This window comes from Drosophila mojavensis, unplaced genomic scaffold (assembly GCF_018153725.1).
Source record: "Drosophila mojavensis isolate 15081-1352.22 unplaced genomic scaffold, ASM1815372v1 contig_136, whole genome shotgun sequence".
In the NCBI taxonomy this organism is placed as follows: Eukaryota; Metazoa; Arthropoda; class Insecta; order Diptera; family Drosophilidae; genus Drosophila; species Drosophila mojavensis.
The window spans coordinates 6,689,869-6,710,726 of record NW_025318667.1 but is presented as its reverse complement, the minus strand read 5'-3'; the positions used below and the strand labels follow the sequence as shown (position 1 = coordinate 6,710,726).

The 20,858-nt window shown below is 39.3% G+C and overlaps 1 protein-coding gene across 6 annotated transcripts in view; it reads right to left on the bottom strand.

The window, feature by feature from the left end:
• LOC6586084 (cAMP-specific 3',5'-cyclic phosphodiesterase) overlaps positions 1-20,858 on the bottom strand; it is a 234,428-nt gene that overhangs the window by 106,112 nt on the left and 107,458 nt on the right. The gene's annotated exons all lie outside the window — the stretch shown is intronic.

The window sequence follows — 20,858 nt, the reverse complement described above, 5'->3', positions numbered from 1 at the left end:
GTCGGGGTGAGAGGGGGAGTTGACAGTGTCGTTGACGGGCGCTGCTAACCGGCAAAGGTAACCGGTAAAGGTAAAGGTAATGGTAACGGTAACGCTAAAGGCAACGGTAACGGCAAGCAAAATGTTACCACAAAGCCGCAAAAGCAATTTGTTGATGGGGTTGAGGTGGAAGTTCAAGTTAAGGTTGGCTAGCTCTGACAGAGGTCCGAGCATTTGATGGGCAGCTCGTTAGCTGGTGCCGGGCTATAAGGCCACGTCGTGGCGTGAGGGCGTGAGCGAAAGCGTGGGCGTGGCAAACCAGATAAGTCAGCAGCAGGCGCCGTCATCAGTTTATTGAAAAACTCATTAAGTTTTCTGTGTTTTCCGACTTGGAAATTTCCAACAGTATTATTTCATTCCATTTTATTTCGCGCAGATTCATATCATCATGAGAGCAGATTTTTTATTTTTTTTTTGGTTTTTTTTTTTCGTTTTGCTGCCGGTTTTTGTGCCATTTCGCAAAAAATTAATAAAGAGAAATGTTTTCTTATGGAAAAATGTTTGCTCTTGTTGCTCTTGTTGGCGGGAACTTCAAACAAAGTTTGACAGTGAACATCCACTCAAGTTGGCTAACAAGTTGGCCTTAAAGAACTGTGAAATTCCAAACTGGCCCCATCATTATGCTGCGAAGTTTGCCCATTGTAAAGCTACAATGAATATGCTATACAAATATATATATGTATATATATATATATATATAGAGAGAGAGAATGAATGCAATATCTGATTATTAGCTAATTAGACACTTGGCCAAAGTAAAACAGATGGAAAGTAGCCTTTAAATGCAATGCTTAAAGTCAGCTGGATGGCGACGTTTTGGCTAGCAGTTGACACCCGACTGAACCTCGAGCGCACTTCCGGTATTTGCCTATTAGCCTGAATAGCCTAAGGCCAGCAGCAGGAGCAGGAGCAGCAGGAGCAACAGCAGCAGGAGAAGAACAAAAAATTGTTACGTAATCGCCAATCATGCCATCAGCCTGGCAGTCAAGTCTGTCAAACAGCGCTCGGTTGGGGGTATGAGTTGGGTATGCAAAGCCACAGCCAACAGAAAGCACACACACACACACACAAACACACACAGAGAGAGCTGGCATAGAATATATTGAAAGAATAGCGAAACATTCAGTTTTCGCATGCAAAATCGATGTGAAGCAATTTTTATACCCTGAACCCATTGAAAATGGGAAATCAGGGTATAATGGTTTTGTTAAAAGTATGTAACAGGCAGAAGGAGGCGTGGCAGACCCCACAAAGTATATATATTCTTGATCAGGGCGACGAGCTAAGTCCATTTGGCCCTGTCCGTCTGTCTGTCCGTCCGTCCGTCCGTCCGTCCGTCCGTCCGTCCGTATGTATGAACGCGTCGATTTCAGAAGATATAAGAGCTAGAGACTTGAAATTTTTATTCCTAGGTCCGTGTATATCACGCGCATATCAAGTTTTTCTTTTTATATCGATAACTACTCCCGATAATTTATTATCGATCAAAAACCTTATCGAAAGCTAGTTATTTAATTATACCTCCTACACCTTTAGAGCTAGAGCTTCCAAATTTTATATGTAGACTTATATGCATTTTATATAATTTCGATTTTTGTTGTAATTTACCCCCACCCCTATATCAACCCCCTCACCCTCACCTTTGTAAAAGGCGTATTTCAAGTACTAGAGACTTGTGCTTTGGAATGTACATACATTTGAAAATTATGATTATGTTCTGAAAGTTTCATTAAGATTGTACGTCTAGAAATTAAAATATTTAACAAATAAATCCTTATAATGTTGCCCACACTGCAGCGCAGCACAAGCGCAGTCGCTGCTTACTGCGCAGTTAGCAGAGCGCATTCTAATACGTGTGTGTGTATGTATGTGTGCCGAAAAGAAGCGCAGAGTGATTGGAATATCAGATTAGAGGGTTCAGGGTATCTCCTAGTCGAGCAGTCTCGACTAGAGTCTTCTTACTTGTTTTTATTTTTATTTTTATTTTTATTTTTTTTTTTTTTCTGATTTTCTCTTCTCTTCATTTTTTTATTTTTATGGCGTTTAGGCGGCTTCAGAGCTTTAAAGGAAACTGCCAGAAGGCACAGTCAACTCACACACCTAGCAGAGTGTCACTGTATGTGTGTGTGTGTGTGTGTGTGTGTGTGTGTGTGTGTGTGTGTGTGTGTGTGTGTCTGTCTGTATCTGTCACATTCAATGCAAACAGCTGAAGCAACGTATTTTAAATGTTTGCCGTGTGTCTGTGCCGTTGAGATTTTGCAGCAAATTGTTTTGTACACACACATAGACACACACACACACACATATATATATATATACACACACACCCACCCATAGCTTATCACAGTTTTGTGATGTACGTGCATCAAAAACCTGGACAGCTGAGCATTCGCTTAAAAATATTGCTGACGCTGCTGCCCGTTGCCCGTCCTTTGCCCTCTCTCTCTCTCTCTCTCTCTTTCTCTCTCTCTCTTGCACTCCCACTCAATCGCTCTCCATCTCTCTCACGTTGAGCTCTTTTCTTTCTAGCGTATTTGCTGTCAAAATATTTAAGGGCTTTTATGTGCACACAAATACCATGCCAACACACACACACACATACACACACGTACTCACAGAGAGAGAGACATAGTCTATAGACCACATTGCACTATGGGGAATTTTGCCGTTTTTCGGGTATTTAGTCATTTTTGCGAAGTATGAAAATTTATAATTTTTTTATGTTAACATCTTAATAAAACTCCAAACTTTAAGGTACTGTACCCAAAATGTTGAATAACAGTCCACTGTTAAGCCTAACAGCTGTTAAAGTCAGCTGTTATCTTCGAAAAGCATTTGCCTTCAGCTTACAATTTGTGTTAGCCGATTTTCAAATCATCGTTATTCAATGACCAGACATTATTTTTGAGAAATTTAAAAAGGATATGAATTTTTAGGGCTTCTACTATGCGTTGGCTTAAAAACCAATTGATGTTTGAACTTATTTTAATCATTTATTGTATAATTAGCAAATGTTGTCAAATTTCATTTCTTGTAAATAAAATTAAACTTTGCAAAGACATATAAAACAGCCACCAGGGCGCACCAGTGTAATTCCAATTGCATGTTATAGAGTAATCAATTGGGATCTTAGTGCCTTTGTCTCAATGTGCACTTTTGCGCACAACCGGCGCAAATCAATTTTTAGCAGGTGACTATGAGCTGACCTGTGTGATATTTGGCTCAATGAAAAAGGCAACTCTAACCAAGAAATAGTAATTGTGATTTTGAAACTAAATAAGACTAATATTGATTCAACTTATAAATGATATTAAAAAAGCAAAAGCCGCTTTTTTTGCCAAAATATAAATTACAAATGGAAGAAATGCAGCAGGAACAAAAACTAGCTGACAACTATGAATGACTGCCTATGACAGCAAATGTTTATAAAAATAATTGTTCATTTGAGGCAGATTATGGAAAGTACTGTTCATCCTGTAGGCTTTTTGGTAAGGAAGCGTCTGATTTGCCCAACCAGGTCTATAAATCAGACTAATTTCATCATGCATGAGAGCATGAGAGCAGAATCCATAATTTCGCTGATGGTTTTTAACAATGGATACATCTGATCAGATTATTTCTTCGGCAAATCTTTAGAAAAGAGTTTGAAAGCATAAAGGTCGCTGTCTAATGAAGTTGTACGTATTGTATTATGTAAAGTTGAAGGCACAATTAAATCAGTTGAAGAACCCGAATTTTTTTAGCGGATCAATATTTCTGGCTGATTTGGAACTCGAAACTGAAGAAAACTAATTTCGATTTTATGAAAGTTCGATTGTTTTCAATTAAAATTATTATTTTAAAGTATGAACAAGCAAAATTCTTAAAAAAAAAAAAAAATTTTTAATACAAAATTTTAATAAATTTTTTTTGGGTGGGCGGTGACACGCCCATTTTTCTAAAATATATTTCTGATGGTATACATATTAATAATACAAAAACCGGATCAAAAAATCTGGCTTAGTTTTTAAGTTATTAATTAATACCCGATAATTTGGATTTTTCCCCATAGTGCATTGTAAGCCAACATGAGTGCTTGGCAATATTGTGGCATTCCGTTGGTTCCTTGCATACTTTTTGGGGCACACAATTATGTTACATAATAATTCAATGAATAACAAACGCATAAGCAGCCGGAGCCGTATACCTGCTATACCTGTTATTTGTCACCTATACCGAGAGGGCGGTACGAAGAGGCGGTGCGAAGAGGCGGATGCGCTGCTCCAATGAGGGGGCGCTGTCTCGAGTCAAATGTCTATCAGTCATAAATTCTCGATTGCTTGATATGATACTGAATTGAAAGCCCACTCTAATTAGCGCTTATGGGTGTCACTAAATGTTAACTGCTAACAGTTAACTGTTAACCAACTGTAGACATTAAATGGCTGCGCAATTATTGACTGAAATTATTATAGCTGTCAGCAATTAGCAATGTAATGAGGCGAGGGGAAGCGAGGGGCAGTGTAATCATTTTCCACAACTGGAAAAGCGCAGCCCGAAAACTTTGACTCCAGCAGCAGCACACACACACACACACACACATATCATCTATCGACAGATGAAAGCGTATTTCGCGCTTGCGTGAATGGCATGAACTGAAAACTTTCATTTGTCATCTGTGCGCTTTGAGAGCATTTATGGATAGGTAGCCACATATAGAGAAGCATATACATATATATACAATTATATATATTGCATAGTGTATCCATGTATATTATGTATTCATTGTGGGCGGCATTTGTTTAATTCATCGTTTTTAATATGTGAAAAGCTCTCATTATGCTCTGGCATGTCGAAGCGAGTGGACAGCACGCATTTAATTACTATCAACTATTATATGTATACAAAATATGACACATATATACATATATATATTGTATTACGAGACCTTTTACGTGTTGCTTAAGTGCAGCCTTTGTCATTTCATTAACAGTAATTGGTTTGAAATTTGCCAGCAAATTGTCAGCGCTCCAAGTCTGCAAACGAGGTCAAGCATTTTGGCTTAGCGGTTTTACATATCACATATGTAGATATACATATATATAATCTATATACAGTAAAAACAATAAGTTTACATTAGCCTTCTTCCCATTGCACACATATGTAAATAAAATACTTTGATAACAAGTTTTGAAGTGTTTCCTAAACACACAAAGTTGTTAGCCCTACTACTACTACCACTACTACTACTACTACTACTACTACTACTACTACTACTACTACTACTACTACTACTACTACTACTACTACTATGATTATTTTATCGGAAGTAATTGCTTTTTAAACTTAGCAGCGAGTTGGCTGTAGGCCAAATATTTTACTTTGAGCTTGTTTATGAACAACAAACAATATATAAATATAAATGGCGGTTAACTAAAAGTTTTGCACTTACTACACACAATTCAACAAGTTGGCAGCCCTTCGGCTAGCTTTTACTGTTGCACACATACATGTCTATGGAATCCTAAAGTACTTCTCAATTGTTATGAAACACACAAAAAGTTGGTTAAAGGTTTATCATTTTCTTGGCAGCTATTTCAGGCTCAGCAGCAAGTTGGCAGCACTCCAATACGGCAAACAGTTGGCAGTGCTGTAGGCCAAGTATTTCGCTTTTAGAGTTCACTGGTTATATAACCGAACGGATGCTTTAAGCGGAGTCATTATAGCCAGATTCTACTGTATATGAAAATAGTTAACCAAAATTTGGCAATCCGACAAGTTGGCAGCCCTATCTCTGTCACATATCCATATTAGCCACTAAAAAGTATTTGTGGTGTCGGTTAAGCACAAAAAGCTTATGCTTTTATTAACGGTAATTGCCTTTCAAACATCGCAGCAAGTTGGCAGCACTCCAAGTCAGTCGAAAGCCCCAAAAACTTGGCAATGCTCAAACATTTCATTTTCGTTACATTTTCACTTTGATATCAATTATGGTTAAATACAAGTTGGCAGTCCCTAGCCATAATCCAACAAGTTGGCAGCTCCCTGGGGCTAGCTCTCGCACACTATTAGCTTAATTGAGCGCTGCAATTAGACAATTTGCTGGCAATGAACAATGAACACAACAAGCAATCAGAATTGGTTTCTCATTAGCTGCAATTGATGTATATACATCCTGTAGTTATTTACAATATATATATATATATATATATATATATATATATATATATATATATATATATATATATATATATATATATATATATATATATATATATGTATATATTATATTTTTCCCCCAACACGCACAAATCTTTCTCAACTTGTTTCCTATATTTCTTTTCTGTTGCTTTCTGCGCCATTATCTGGCACTTTTCGCCCCTCATGCTGAACGACCCTAGGAGCATCCCCAGTTTGCGTCATGTTGTTGTTGTTGTTGTTTGCTTGTTTTGTTTTGTTCTGTATTTATTTTTTTGTATTTTTTTTTTGCATTTTTTTTTGTATTATTTTTTTTTTTTAGAGTCAGCTGCTTTGTTCCCCAGCCGCTTGTTTAAATATATTGTTTATTTTCATTTACTTGAAAACATTTTTATGTTGGTGCTCGGTGCGTTCTCAGTTCTCAGCTCTCAGCTTTTATTTCTCTGTTTTCAGTTTTCAGTTTGTGTTTGCTTTGCTATCGTTACGTTTCGTTGCGTTATGCTTTGTCCCAACACTGTCTGTCTCTCATTCTAGCTGACTCTCTCTCTCTCTCTCTCTCTCACTCTCTCTCTCTGTTTGGCGTGCATCGCTTTAGAGCTTGCCGCAACGCCTTAAAGCATGCCACATGCTTCATATTTCATAATTTTTCATGCATATTTCATTTGCTTTTTCAATTATTTGCCCGAGCCTTTTTAGTGGCAACAAGAGCTGCTTCATCCTCCCTTCCCCCTCTCTCTCTCTCTCACTCTCTGCCCATCTCACTCACTGTCTGTTGCCTTTTGCAGCGCTTTGGGCTTGCGTGTAACTAATTATCAGCCCGTCAGCCCTTTTGGCCAACTACTTTTACGCCTGAATATCTATCATTCTCATAGGCCGCCCACAACAAACACCTGTCTCACCTGCGGCTGCTTGTTGTTGCTGTTGTTGTTGCTGTTGTTGTTGCTGTTGTTGTTGCTGTTGTTGTTGCTGTTGTTGTTGCGGTTGTTACTATCACAACGTGCGTAAAATTGTTTATTATAATAATTAATAATGTTTTTTCTCGCTACCTGTAAACACACACACACACACACACTCACACACGCTCTCTGAAGATGTCTAACGGGCAGCAGCACTAATTAAATTATGAAGTGCTTTCTGCTACATTTAGCCCACATCTTTGCAGCAGACCCCTAACCCCATTCACACCCCGCTCACTCCCCCCGCATGTCTTGCTTTAACTGGCATGCTGCTGCTCCTGCTGCTGCTTCTGCTCCTGCTCCTGCTCCTGCTGTTGTTGTTATTCTTGTTCTTGTAGCTGTTGTTGTTGGCGCTGCTCAAGTGTTCAGCGAGGCGGCAACCCTTGCGCACACAGCAAAACAGATGAGTGTCAAGCCCAAGTTGCCGACGAGCTGCTTCGAAAAAGGAAAGCGGAAACGGAAGCTGTTTGTGCTTGGCCTGCGCCAGTGCGAGCTCGACACGATACGACAGGACACGACATGCCCAGCCTTGCCATGACTTACCAACACCAGCCACTCCATACCCCACTCGGGTCTCTCTGTGTGTGTGTGCGTGTGTGTTTGTTTGCCTTTGTTTGAGGCCGGGTACTTTGCAACTTTCGCTGTATACAAATTAGTAGGCAAATAACATTTAAGGGTCAACAGTAGCACAGCTAAAACAACAACAACAGCAACAACAACAACAACAACAGCAACGACAACAGCAATAAAAATCATAATGCCGTCTGTCCGGGCCTCGTGTATTGGCAGGCGCTGCGAAATTTGTGTTAGCCTGAAACTTAAGTCGACTCATTAAAAATCGTTACGCAATGTGAATGAAGCCCGAAAAACAACAACAACAACAACAAAAATTCACCTGATGCCGTTATAGCCTCTTTAAGTGAAAGTTGTTGTTGTTTCTTTTGGTAAAACTTTCATGTCATTTGTGCATAAAATACTAAATAATATATATTCCATATTATATATATTATAGACGTGACTGCCCGCATAGCTAAAATGTTGTTTGATAACTTTTTGTCCAAAATTGACTAAATAAAAGCTTAGTTAGCGAAACTATTTGAAATATGCATACATTTATTTCACATTTGTTGAGCTAAGTTTAGTGAAAGCTGAGAGTTATGCCATCCAAGTGGTTCATTTACTAAATATACCAAACAATGTTCCGAATTACTTATTAATACTAAATTTAGCTCTTGTGTTGTCTCGAGCAGTCTGCTCTCTCTCCCATTCTGCCTCTTCCTCTCTATCTATCTACCTCTCCTTGAGTCTTCCATAATTTTTACAAATTTTAAGATTCCCCTAACTTAAAAAAAAAATAATTTAGTAATAATGTCTATAAATCCAATAGATTATACTCCTACTTTCCATCTCCCTTTCTTTCTCTTTCTCAGAGGCACGCACTCCCTCTCTCCCTCTCTCTCTATCTCTCTGTCTCTCTGTCTCTCTTTCTCGTACTTCTTTAATATCTACCTTAAATCCAAAAAGTCCCTAAATAGTAATCTTCTTTTTTTCTCTGCCTCTCTCTCGCTCTCCCACAGGCACTCCCTTTCATTCTGCTTCTTTCACAGACTTTTTTTCTCATTCTCTTCCTCAATCTGCATCTCCCTCTGTCTCTCATTTTCTTCTTTTTAGTCAAATCTTCGTTCTCTCATATTGTCTGTCTCTAATTAATTCTCTCAAATTCTCTCTTTCATATTCTATCTGTAATATTTTCTTTTATATTTTCTCAATATAGTTCTCACTTTGTCTCTTTCTGTTTTAATCTTGTTATATCGCTCAGTCTTTGAGCTTTCTCAGTTGTAGCAGTTTCTCTCTCTTTCTCTCTATATCTTATTCTCTCTCTTGTTTACTGTTATCTTATTCTCTAACATTATTTCTGTTTATCTCCCTCTCTCTCCCTCTTTCTCTTCCTCACTCTCTCTATTTTTTCGTTTTTTTCTCTCTCTTTCTCACTCTCTCTCTCTCTCTATCTCTATCTTCCTCTTTATTTGATCTATATCATCAACTCATTTAAATTCTCGCCCAGCTTAGAGCATTCACTATTCTCGTTGTCTAACGTCAACCCATTTTAGTTGAACCCATTTTAGGCTCATGATTTTAAAGTGACATTAAAGTTGTATTTTATACATGTTTGTCTGTGTATGTGTGTATGTTTTCATTTTGTTTGTTTTCTTTTCTTTTTGCTTGCCTTTTTTAACAGCTCTGATTTGATGTTGCGGTGTGTCATTCCTTGGGCCTTACTTAACTTTACATAATTTGCCATAATTTTTGTGTGCTCTCCTGTGTGTGTGTGTGTGTGTGTTTGTTGTATTGTTACTTCGCTTTTGATACCAGTAATATTTGGCATAATTAGGTGAAGCTTTCATTTTCATTGTTATGCAAAAGGAAATTTGATGTAGCATACACAGCGGTAGACCCCTCCCGCCCCCTCTCCCCTCCGCTCCACTGCCCCCGCCCGCTACTGACCCAGCTGGCTCTGGCTCTTCACGTTAAAATTTTACGCTCCACATTATTCATAACGATTTGTGGCATGGCCTTTAGAAGTCAGCGTATGGAGGAGCAATCTGCAGGCGGTTGCCCAAAAAGATGTGTCGGATGCTGTTGTTGCCGCAATGTTTATCCTGTGTTTGTTTGACATGCTGCTGCTACAATTTCGCGCACTACACTGAGAGAAATACTATGTGTATATACGTATATATGTGTATACATGATATGCTAGTAAATAATTTAGTTTTTGGGTTTTTTTAAAGCATTTTTCGATTTTTCGATATTGCTGAAATTTGTGTAAATATTTTTAAATGTTTTTTTTTTATTATTTCTTTAAGTGTAGTTAAGCTACATACAAAGGGCACTTGCTTTGCTTGCTTGCGGCATAAATTGCCTTAACTTATGTAAGTGCGTGTGTGTGTGTGTGTGTGTCAGCTGCTGTTGCTGAAGCTCTGGGGTCATTTCTTACAGTGTTTTCTTTTTGCTGCTTTTTTTTTTCGTTTTTCTCTTTCTGTTATTTTTTTTTTTCTTTTCGTTTTTCGTTTTTATCGATTTTCATTGTTGAGGCGAAAGTAACATTTTGTGAGGGCAGACAAGATAAATGACAATAAGAGCACAGGAAACAAGCTTCAACCGACTACAACAAGCTGATGATGTTGCTGATTTGGCTACGACTGTGGCTCAGTCAACAGGTTGTTGTTTAGTGTGTATGTATGTGTGTGTGTGTGTGTGTGCGACCAACGACCGACCGAAAACCCAAACCCAAAACCCGAGTTTGTGGCGCGTGTCGCTTGTTGCAAGCCATGTTCAACATTTGCCACAAATACTGCGGCCTCATCACATTGTGGGTGTCGCTCAGTGTGTGTGTGTGTGTGTGTTAGTATTTGTTTTCCTGTAGTGCTGTAATTGTGTGTGGCATTTCGGCAAAGTTTCGACTGAATAACAATTGGAAATTTAAGACAAGAGCCAAACAAACAAAGCAAATCAGATTCATTAGAACGTGGCTCAATTATCATTTGATTTTTAATGAGCAACAGAGAGAGAGAGAAAAGGAGAGTGGGAGAGGGAGGGAGAGAGGGAGCCAAAAAGAGAGAGAGACAGCGAGTCGAAATTAAAGCACCACCTAACTAAAGCCCGCGAGGACGTCTAACCAGTCAGGCATGCACATATGCCACACCCACCCACACCCACACACACACACACAGGCGAAAAAACAAAAAAAAATAAAGAGAAAAGAGGAAAAGGCTACGAAAATCAATTCTGAAACTCGATTTAGCCCGCGTGCCGCGCAATTTTCAGCAGCATCGCCTTTGGCGCCGAGGTTCATTTTTAATTTAGAACGTTGTCAAGCGGCCTGACAGCCAAGAGAGCAAGAGAAAGAGAGAGACAGAGAGAGTGGCCCGGATCACGGTCGCTCTGCCTGTGAAGTGGCATACACCCGTGTGTCTGCATCGAAATTGGTCTGCTGGTAACTCATGCAGCAAGCAACAGCATGAGCAGGAGCAGCAGCAGCAGCAGCAGGAGCAGGAGCCGCAGCAGTGCCAGCAGCAAGCCAGCCACAACGCCGCTCAATGATGGCAACTTTAATGCATTTACCTAGCAGAGATGTGTGTGATACGGTTTTATTTTTGTTTTCCTCACTCTGTGATGCTTTAAGCTGGCCAGCGTTTGACGGTTGAAGTTTGCTCAGGCGGCGCTGAGCTTAACCAAAAAAAAAAAAAAAAAAAAAAAAAAAAAAAAAAGCAAAACAGCTGTCTTGACTTCACTTGGTTAACAGGGAAAAGCTCTCAAGTGGCTTTGCTACACAGTGCGCAATACCTTTTGTAGCTCGAATAACAAAGGACTGGCCCAGACCATCCGTTAAGCTCGCCCCATTAACCGTTTCGCTAATTTGCCTGGCAAAATGCTTAAGCATTTCACAAATGTACAAGTTCGAATTTCAGTTGAATTGCAACAATTTCTCTAATTGAAGCGAAACAAAAGCGCGACAGAGTTGCTCGAATTCCCCTGTACAGTGAGCACTATGCGTAGAAGAAACCTTAGGAAAACTGACATTTCGCTGTGGACTTAGCGTGACAGAGACAGAAATAGAAATAGAGACAGAGACAGGATAAGAGATAGAGATAGCTATAGAGATTATACTAAAGGGCATTACATAATTTCGCTATTTCTGAGTGCAGTCTGAATAGATTTTCGCTGCCTCTCTCTATCTCACTCTCTCTCTCTCCCTCTCTTTCTCTCAGTTTTTGTATCTCCCATAGATTCATAAATCAGCTTAAATCTCTGGCACTCTGGCTATGATGTTCTGTACTGGTCTCTCGGAGTCTCCCTCTGGCCAAGCCATAAACGTTGATGCGCTTAAGGCTCTTTGAGCGACGCACGCTCTAATAGAGACAGCATGTGGTGCCAGCCACCCACCCAGCATCCGCATTGGTGGTGCGGCTGATATGCTTGACGCATGTTCTCGTCATATCCAGTTGCTGCTGTATTTGTTTGGCAACTCTTATAAGCAGATGAAGCGGCCCATTGCCATGTTGCGAGCGTCGTCGTCTCAGACGTTTGGCAGCAAGCTGACAGCGCTGTGGTGCTCGATGTTTGATGTTCATACCACTCACTCTCACTCCCTCTCTCTGTCTATCTCTCTTGTTGCGGCTGCTGCTGCTGCTGGCTGACACTTGTAGTTTATGTATTATATTTGCATTGCTGCGACAAGCCGTTGCAGCGACACGGCACGACTACATAAAAAAGGTTGTGACAGACAAAGAGAGAGAGGGAGAGAGAGAGAGAGAGAGAGAGAGAGAATGAGCGAGAGGGAGGCAGTCGAAGCTATATAGACAGGAAGCGAGCTAGCGTTTGACGAGCTTTGTCTCCCTTTATACAGCTGACAACTTTATTATAAGCAATGCAGCCAAATCTAGCTGATCTAGCTGTAAAGGCAACCAAAGAAAGTTAAAGACATTATTGCCGGTTTTATATCAAATATGTATATATAATGTAATGTATATATAGGTAATGTACCTTTGTTGGCCTTTTTTATGATAAAAAAAAAAAAAAATTAAGAGAAATTAGAAAAAAAAAAACATAAATAAATAAATAAATAAAATAAAGCAAAAACGATAATAAAAGCCATTTTTAATAAGCTAGAATTCCAGCTATTTCCCGCTATTTTAGACTTCTCGCAAACAGAATCTAAATTTGACGAGAAACAAGCTAACAGGAAACAGGCTTGTTAGCTAGAAAACGAACTGAACAATCATTTCCAAACAGTTAGAACTCCAGTTTTCCGTTGTTTTAGACTTCTCGCAAATGGACTATAAAGAAGTCAGATCTGACGGGAAATAAGCTCAAACGGCATCTGTATTGTTAGCCAGAAAATGAAATAAAAAAGCATTTCCCGTTGTTTTAGATTTATCGTGAGTGGGACTCTAAAAGAAGCCAGATCTGACGGGAAAAAAGCCGAACTCTCATCAGTGTCGATAAGCGAGGGAAAGCGAAGCCGCGCAGCATCAATATCGACAGCGTCTGCATTTCCCGTTAAGCCGACTTGGGCTTATGAGCCGGATGCTGCTGCTAACGGTACAAAAGCTGACGCGCCATCAAAACTAACCAATACGAAAAACTTGTACACAGTTTATCGCAGCTTAAACAACCTTGAGATGCAAAAGAAATCACTATGAGATTTTTTATGCCGTTCGATGTTGTCTGCCGGAGGACGAGTGCAGCTGACAGTTGGCAGTTGGTGGCTGTTGCCAGACATCAAAGGCGGTCAATATAAATGTTGCCAGCGAGAGAGAGATAGAGAGAGAGAGAGAGAGGGAGAGAGAGAGAGGGAGACAGAGAAGGAGAGAGGCCAGTCCAGCTATAAACAGCTAAGATGATATGGAATTGCGTGCAGTTAACAGTAAACAGTTCAGATCAGGTGTTTGCGTGCACAGTCGTGGGCATTAGCCCAGCTAGTGTGGGCGTGGTCAGCTTGATTAGCGACATAAAACGGGCTAATGACAGCGCTCATTAGAACAAAATGGCCCAGAGCAGATGCAGGACAGCTAGGAAAGTTTTTCGACCAAAGGAGTGGGGGAAGGGGAAGGGGAAGGGGAAGGGGGAAGGGGAAAGGTGAGATGGGTGTCATCATTTGGCGGTTGCTTAGCTGCTCTCACTCTCTCTCTCTCTCTCTCTCTCTCTCTCTCTCTCTCTTTATGTACATCACATGCATATCACACGCACACACACATACACATGTAATTAATCATACGCCCTGGGCTCCACGCGGGGGATTTTTACTTTAAAGCAGCAACTGCGGGCGCGCAGCATTAATAAATTTTGAATACACACAATGAGCACAGAACAGAAATGGGAAAAGGTGGAGTGGTGGAGAGGTGGAGAGGGGGTGGCGCAACGAGAGTGAGGAGTGGCGGCCTGTGTGTGTGTGTGTGTTGCGTTTTGGGGTTCTGTGTGTGGCTGTGCCAAAGGAAAACCAATAAAAATGATGAAAGACTTATGAGGCGACGACGCCAACAGCGGCAAGAGCAAACTAGGTGGCATGCCGCGTATACGTGATGAATGTCGGTGGCACAGCCGAATGCCAATGAAATGTCGACCGAAATAAAGGAAAACACCATAAAAAATTGCACAAACAAACAAAGACTGCGCGAAAAGCCACAGCACACACAGAGAGAGACAGAAACAGAAAGAGAGAGAGAGATACAGAGAGAGTTGATTTAGTGCGGTCGCCAAGGCAACACACAAAAAGAGCTAAACCGCGAGATACCACGTAAAGTGCAGCGATGAAGTTGAAGCTGAGTGTTATGACTGCCATCAAGGGCCCATTCACAATGGCGATGGGGTTTGAATAAAAGCTAAAACTAAAATAAAACAATATTAAAATGGGATGTATTTCACAGAGAATATATACTGTTTTCCCAGCTGAGAGCTATGCAGCCGCTTGGCAACGGGATTACTTGACGGCGTCTTGGGTAAAGCAAGAGGCCTAAGCTAAGAAGCCCTGACATTATGAAGTTCATCAAGAATTCGAGTGAGTCTTCAGCGACATGAATATGATGTGTAGCCAAGGAATGATGGGAGTCGTTCGAGATATTAACATTGATATTGATCATTGATTGTAATAAGCAGAGCGAAAATAGACAAAGTGAAAACAGGCAGAGCATGGAGAGAGCAAGTAATAGCAGAGCGATCACAGGAAGCCAGTACAGGGATAAAGATCCGGGAGAGCGATTACAAACAGATCGAACATAGAAAGAGCGATCACAGGCAGAGCATAGGCAGAGCGAGCATAGAAAGAACGAACCCAGAGAGAGTATAATTCCCGGTCTTCCACGCTCAACTTCACACGCTGCTCTTACAGATTAAAATTAAATTTCGCGCTTACCCCTCATTCATACCTATTGTGAATGGATGTTATTGCAAATTTATTAAAATGAAACACGCGAAAAATTCTGATTTTTTTTCGATTTTTCTTTTGATTTTACTCTTATCAGAGCACACTAAAATCGGCAATGGACTATCGTCACTATCGATGCATTTTAAAAGACGATTACTCTGAGCTCAATGTATCTCCATCTATATCGATATCGATATGTGTGTTTGGATTTCATTACAAGAGTTTTATCTGCTCAACCTTCAATTAATAAGCTAAGACATATGGTATATACATATATAAACTCACTGGATCATCACATCCAATTGCTATTATCTTGCTACAATAGTACTTCAATATACATACATATATGATTTACCACATTTCTTGAGTGCTTTAAATGGATTTTATAAGACATTTCGGCTTCTGCTTCTGCTGTCATTTAATGTGCATTAAATAATAATTTTATTGTTATAATTAAGAAAATTGCTTTAATTATTCACTCAAATTGTTCATAATTTTCATATCAAAAAAGTTCTTCAGCTCCAGCCAGTCCAGCCCATCACAGGGTATATGCATACTATATATAGAGCTGGAACTTGGCTGGGTGATTAGCGGCACTGTGAGTGGCATTTGGACACTTGGCGCGAGAGTTAGGAAAAGTTGCAAATGCCACTCATTCATTATTGAGTCAAATTGACAGGATTTCATTCATTTCGATTCGTTGGGCAATATACACATACATATACATATACATATACATACATAGATACCAAAGGTGTTGAGCAATTGCAGCTAGCTAGTTGCTAACGGAGTGGCACGTGGCACGTGGCATGCGGCATGTGGCACGTTGCACATTTTTAATGCGTTGGCCAGTTAGCCGGACAGCCAGAGAGCCGGAGAGCCGGAGAGCCGTTGGTTGGGGCAACTTTTGAGCTCTCGACTTTGACGAGTTGGCCAGCCACACAAAGTTGGTCCGTCCTCATTGCTTTGAGCTGATAAGCGTTTGCAGTGGTTCGAGTCCGTATTAGAGACAACATTTCCGAATCGAAGTTGTTTACCCTGCTGCCGTTCGTCGGGCGCAAAAAAGCAATCATAATGAAACATGCAATGAGTCGTAGACGTAGCCAGCCGGCTCAACGGGGCCACAATTGGCATGCGGTGGGGGAGGTCGGTGTCGGCCTGAATATTGGCAAATTGCTTTGGGCGACCGTCAACGAGAGTACACCCACCGCCACCCGCCACTCGCTGCCAACCAGCCCCCAACAGGTGCTTAGTCATAATTGGCTTTGAGTGTGCGAGTGCATATTTCTAATGTCATGGAAGTCCAGTTAGCAGCAATAGCTGGCTAGTTACATTGTTGCTACCCTTTACGGGTTTACCCCAAGAGTTGACAAAGCGCTGGGGCTAGCTGAAGTCCGCCCACCTGCCCACCTGCCCAGCTACCCTGTCTAGGTGTGCGGCTTGGCCTGGCATATATTTGAATTCGCTTTGTTCGCTTCCCTGCACTAATTGCATGCACTGACTGCATTCAATATGCCTGCTGGCAACGCCCACTTTTGTGAATGGCAGACAAAGTTTATCAGCGCCCACATTCGATTATGCAAAACTTGCACCTGATTCAATTAGTTCGTAAAGTTAAGCCTTAGAGTGTGGTTGTTCTTGTTGTTGTTATTGATGAACCTGCCAATCGCAATTTACGTTGAACGCAGTTCATTTTGCTGCCGCTGCAAATTTAAGTTTCTGAATTATATATGCGTTCATCGCTTACTTTAATCCGCTTTTCCTCAACTGTTATCTCTACCTGATATTCTGATTTTCAATTTATTGCGATGAAATTAATTTGGTTGAAGAAGCAATCGAATCCATTTAGAAACTCAATTAAATTTAGCTTAAGAATTGCTTACCGGTATATATATCGATATCGATATGTGTGTATGGATTGGAAAAGTTGTATTTTCTCATCCTTCAATTAATAATCTGAGATATATGGTATATATCGCTATCGAATGCTGATATCGATATGCATAGCATTTAATTGCAAGTGATAGGCCTAAGATATTCATCGGTATCGATAGTATTAGCTTTTTCTCTTCAATCTATCGATGTTTATCGATAAATACATTCGAAATATGTCTGAGAAACATTGTATGAATCATATATTGCATATTTAATTCCTTGAATTCTCGACTTATCGATTTAACTAATTAATCCTGTTAATGGTTGCATTGTATCTGTTGCTATCGTTGTAGGTATCGATATATCTAATGCTTAAAAAACGTGCTTAAACGCTTCACTATAAAAATTTTGAATTCTCCACTTGTTTCGATTGATAAATCCGGTTGATATATGCCTAAGAGGTGTTTTTTCTTATCAAGCGTTATCGATATCGACATCGATACGAATATATGGATTGCGGAACGTGTTTAAACATTCAAGTACGATAGTTGGGGTATGTAGATTCCAGCATGTAGTACATGCCTGTACTTATATTTGCCTGCATTTTTATGAGCTATGAGCTCTGAGCTCTTTATCGCTAGGCGAATCTATTTGTATGGATACTTAATAGACAATCGATTCATTTGATGTTTTCGCTGTCTAATAACAAACTACAAACAACTATCAGAAATCAGCGATAAGCATCTACCAGCTGTAAATCAAAATCATTGTCAACGCAATGTACGAAAAAGTTAACAACTAACTTGTTATTTGTTTTCAAGGCGTTATCAGTTTGTTTAAAAACCAATAACATATGTATATATATGTACATACTTATATGTATCTCTATTGCTATATATATTATATATATGTATTTCCTATATATATTTTATATTATATTCAGCTATCGGGCAAACTAGCCAAGGGCGGTACTATGCTATGCCAGTGGATAAGCTAACATTATCTACAGTCATGTTAACTAGTTGTTCGTTATACACATACACACATATACATATATAAGCAGCACTCTGGGGTATTATGGAATGTTTAACTAGCTTTCTTCAGCCACATTAGTTTGAAGAACCAGAGAATATCAAATGGCATAAATAGCTTTGCTTATATTAAATCATCATCTCTCGATTGCAATTTTCACTTTGCGCAGCTAAATTGAGTTCAGCTTAATTAATTATTATTTGCACTTACTCAGCTTCCATATACACACACACACACACACACATACATGGATAGAGTGGAAGAAAGGGAGAGAAGTGGTCAGAGTAGAAAGTTGCAAATGGCCGCAAAAGCTTTCGCATTTTAGCCAAAATAGCAGCCATTGAAGCTGATTGTAAAGCCGGCCCATGCAGTCTGGTTGGCTACCTGGTCGACTGCCTGCCTACTTGGCTGGCTGGCTGGCTTCCTGCTTATGCTGCCGACTTGCCTGCTATGACAAAAGCTAATCAAAAACTCATTGCAAATTCATATAGAGCTGGGTTGCCAGGCAGCGCCAGCAAACTGGCCAGCATAGTGCCAAATCGTGGGTCGGTTCGAGGCCAAAATAAAGGGAATTCGAAATGACGAAAAATCTGGGAATTAAATGTTTGCCAAGAACTTTGCGAGCGCCCGTGCAGCTCAACCCATTAAAACATTGTTAAATTGCCGGCAACCGAATTAAGTTCGTGATGGGAAGGGTTCGCCTTGCAGTTGTTGCCCAACAATTAAGAGCAGCTAAAACTTGCACCCAAACAACTTTGTCACGAAGTGCCAAAGATTAAATACGCCAACCAGCATTGAATATGCGACAGAGTAGCATAAGTCAGGTAACTAGATGAAGGTGTATGTATAGGCATAGCATATACAGCTATATACAGGTTGCTCGCTTAAATGGGTTTGATATTTTTTAAAGCTTAAAAACAAATCATGGTAATATATTTAATATGTGCGAAAGGAAATAAAAAATTCTTGTTATATACAAAAATGAGTTTTACATAGGGCTGTCTATATTTGACAGACTGATCTGGCAGCCCTTTGATGAAGGAGCACAGGTCATTTGAGAGATATCAAATGCAGAAACCACTGTGTATAAATCTACTTGAACCAAATAAAAATTAAATTATCATCAGACTAAAAATTATGTTTTTCTTTGATAAAATAAAATAAATATATGGGCCAATATGGGCAAGCTTGTAGTGATGGGTTCGTCGAATATAGACATCCCTGTATAATTATGTCAGTTAAAAGAAAATAAAAATAAAAATAAATAAATAAAAAAAATAACAAGAAAAAAAAAAATAAATAAATAAAAACTAAAAACAAAAATAGTCAAAATTTATTTTTATATAATATGGCTATTTCGAATAAATAAGCTCGTATACAATGTTAAATACAAAAAAATGTTAACCTTTTTTTTTCTTAAAAAACTTCTACTTCTTCTTTTGAAACGCACCTTGTTTATTCTATCTATGTAGCTTAAAAGAGAAAGCAAGTAAGCCCCATCATACATATATCACATACTTGACCCAATATGATTCACAATTCTCAGAGTACATCAAATCTTGTTCAGCTTTGCCTTCGATGATATTTTTAGTACAGTGTTGTCATGGGCCTCTTCAGGTGGAGGAGAAAGACAAAGCTACTTAGCTCTGGCACATATGCTGCCATTAGTGTCTTCTCTTCTCTTTGCTCATAAATTCTAATACAGATTCCTCTATACATATTTGCATATGGACAAGTGTCGAAGATGAATGAATGAATGAATTCATGGGCAAAGCAGCTTTTGAAACATAATTTTAAGAAAATGCCTAATGGCCCAACTATTCGTTATAAGTGAGCCGCATGTATTGCGCGTATACTTAATTTTCTGTTTAAGATAGTTTTGTAGCACAATGTAAATATGTAGAATGCCACAAAACTATCTCAAACTGCGCAAAATTCAACATTTTTAATACTTTTTAAGCAAAGCCCTAACAGAATGAAATTCAGTGAACTTCTTAAATTTCCATTCTCAAAAAAAAAAAAAAAAAAAAAAAAAATCAAATTAGGTCGTCTAAAAAAGGCTTCACAATATTTCAATTAAAATAAAGGTTTCTCATAATAGACCTCCGCAGGGAGCCAACCCCAAAAAAAAAGCGAAGCAGAGAAAACTTGATAGGATAAGAAAGGAGCAAAAATTTTTACATTGTTGCTGTTGTTGTTGTTGTTGTTGTTGTTGTTGCCATTGTTAATTTGATGAGTTTGGCATTTCGCTTTAATTTTGATTATTTGATTAGCGCGCAATTTCGTTTGAGCCAAAACAGATTTCCAATTGACCAAATTTCCAATTTTCAAGTGGCCATAAAAATGTTGCAAAATGAAAGAAAAAGAAGAAGAAGAAGAAAAAAAAGAAGAAGCCAAGCAAATATAAATACCTAAAACAAATAATCGAATTATGGCCAATAAAACACTGGCCAACAAAATGGATTATCAATCGCAATATCTCAAATATAAACTAGACATTTTTTGTTACTTCTAAATATATATGTATGTATACACAATTGGCCTAAACTGTGTGTAATTAAAGGGCAGCATACGAGGGGAATTGAGGCAATTGATTGATGTGTTTTGCGCTGGCCCATTGGCTGGGCGTTCTATTTCATTCGGCTTTCATGTTCCTTTACAATTGTGCGTAATAATCGCGCATAAATATTTCTAAATTGAGCGTCAACTGGCACGAAACATTTGCCGTCAGCTGCTGTGGGCGGCATTAAGCAGCAGGTGGAGCAGCAGGCGATTATATATGTATATGTGTATATAGATGTGCTACTGTGTGTGCATGTTGGTGTCTATGTGTGTGTGTGTGTGTGGAGGTGAAA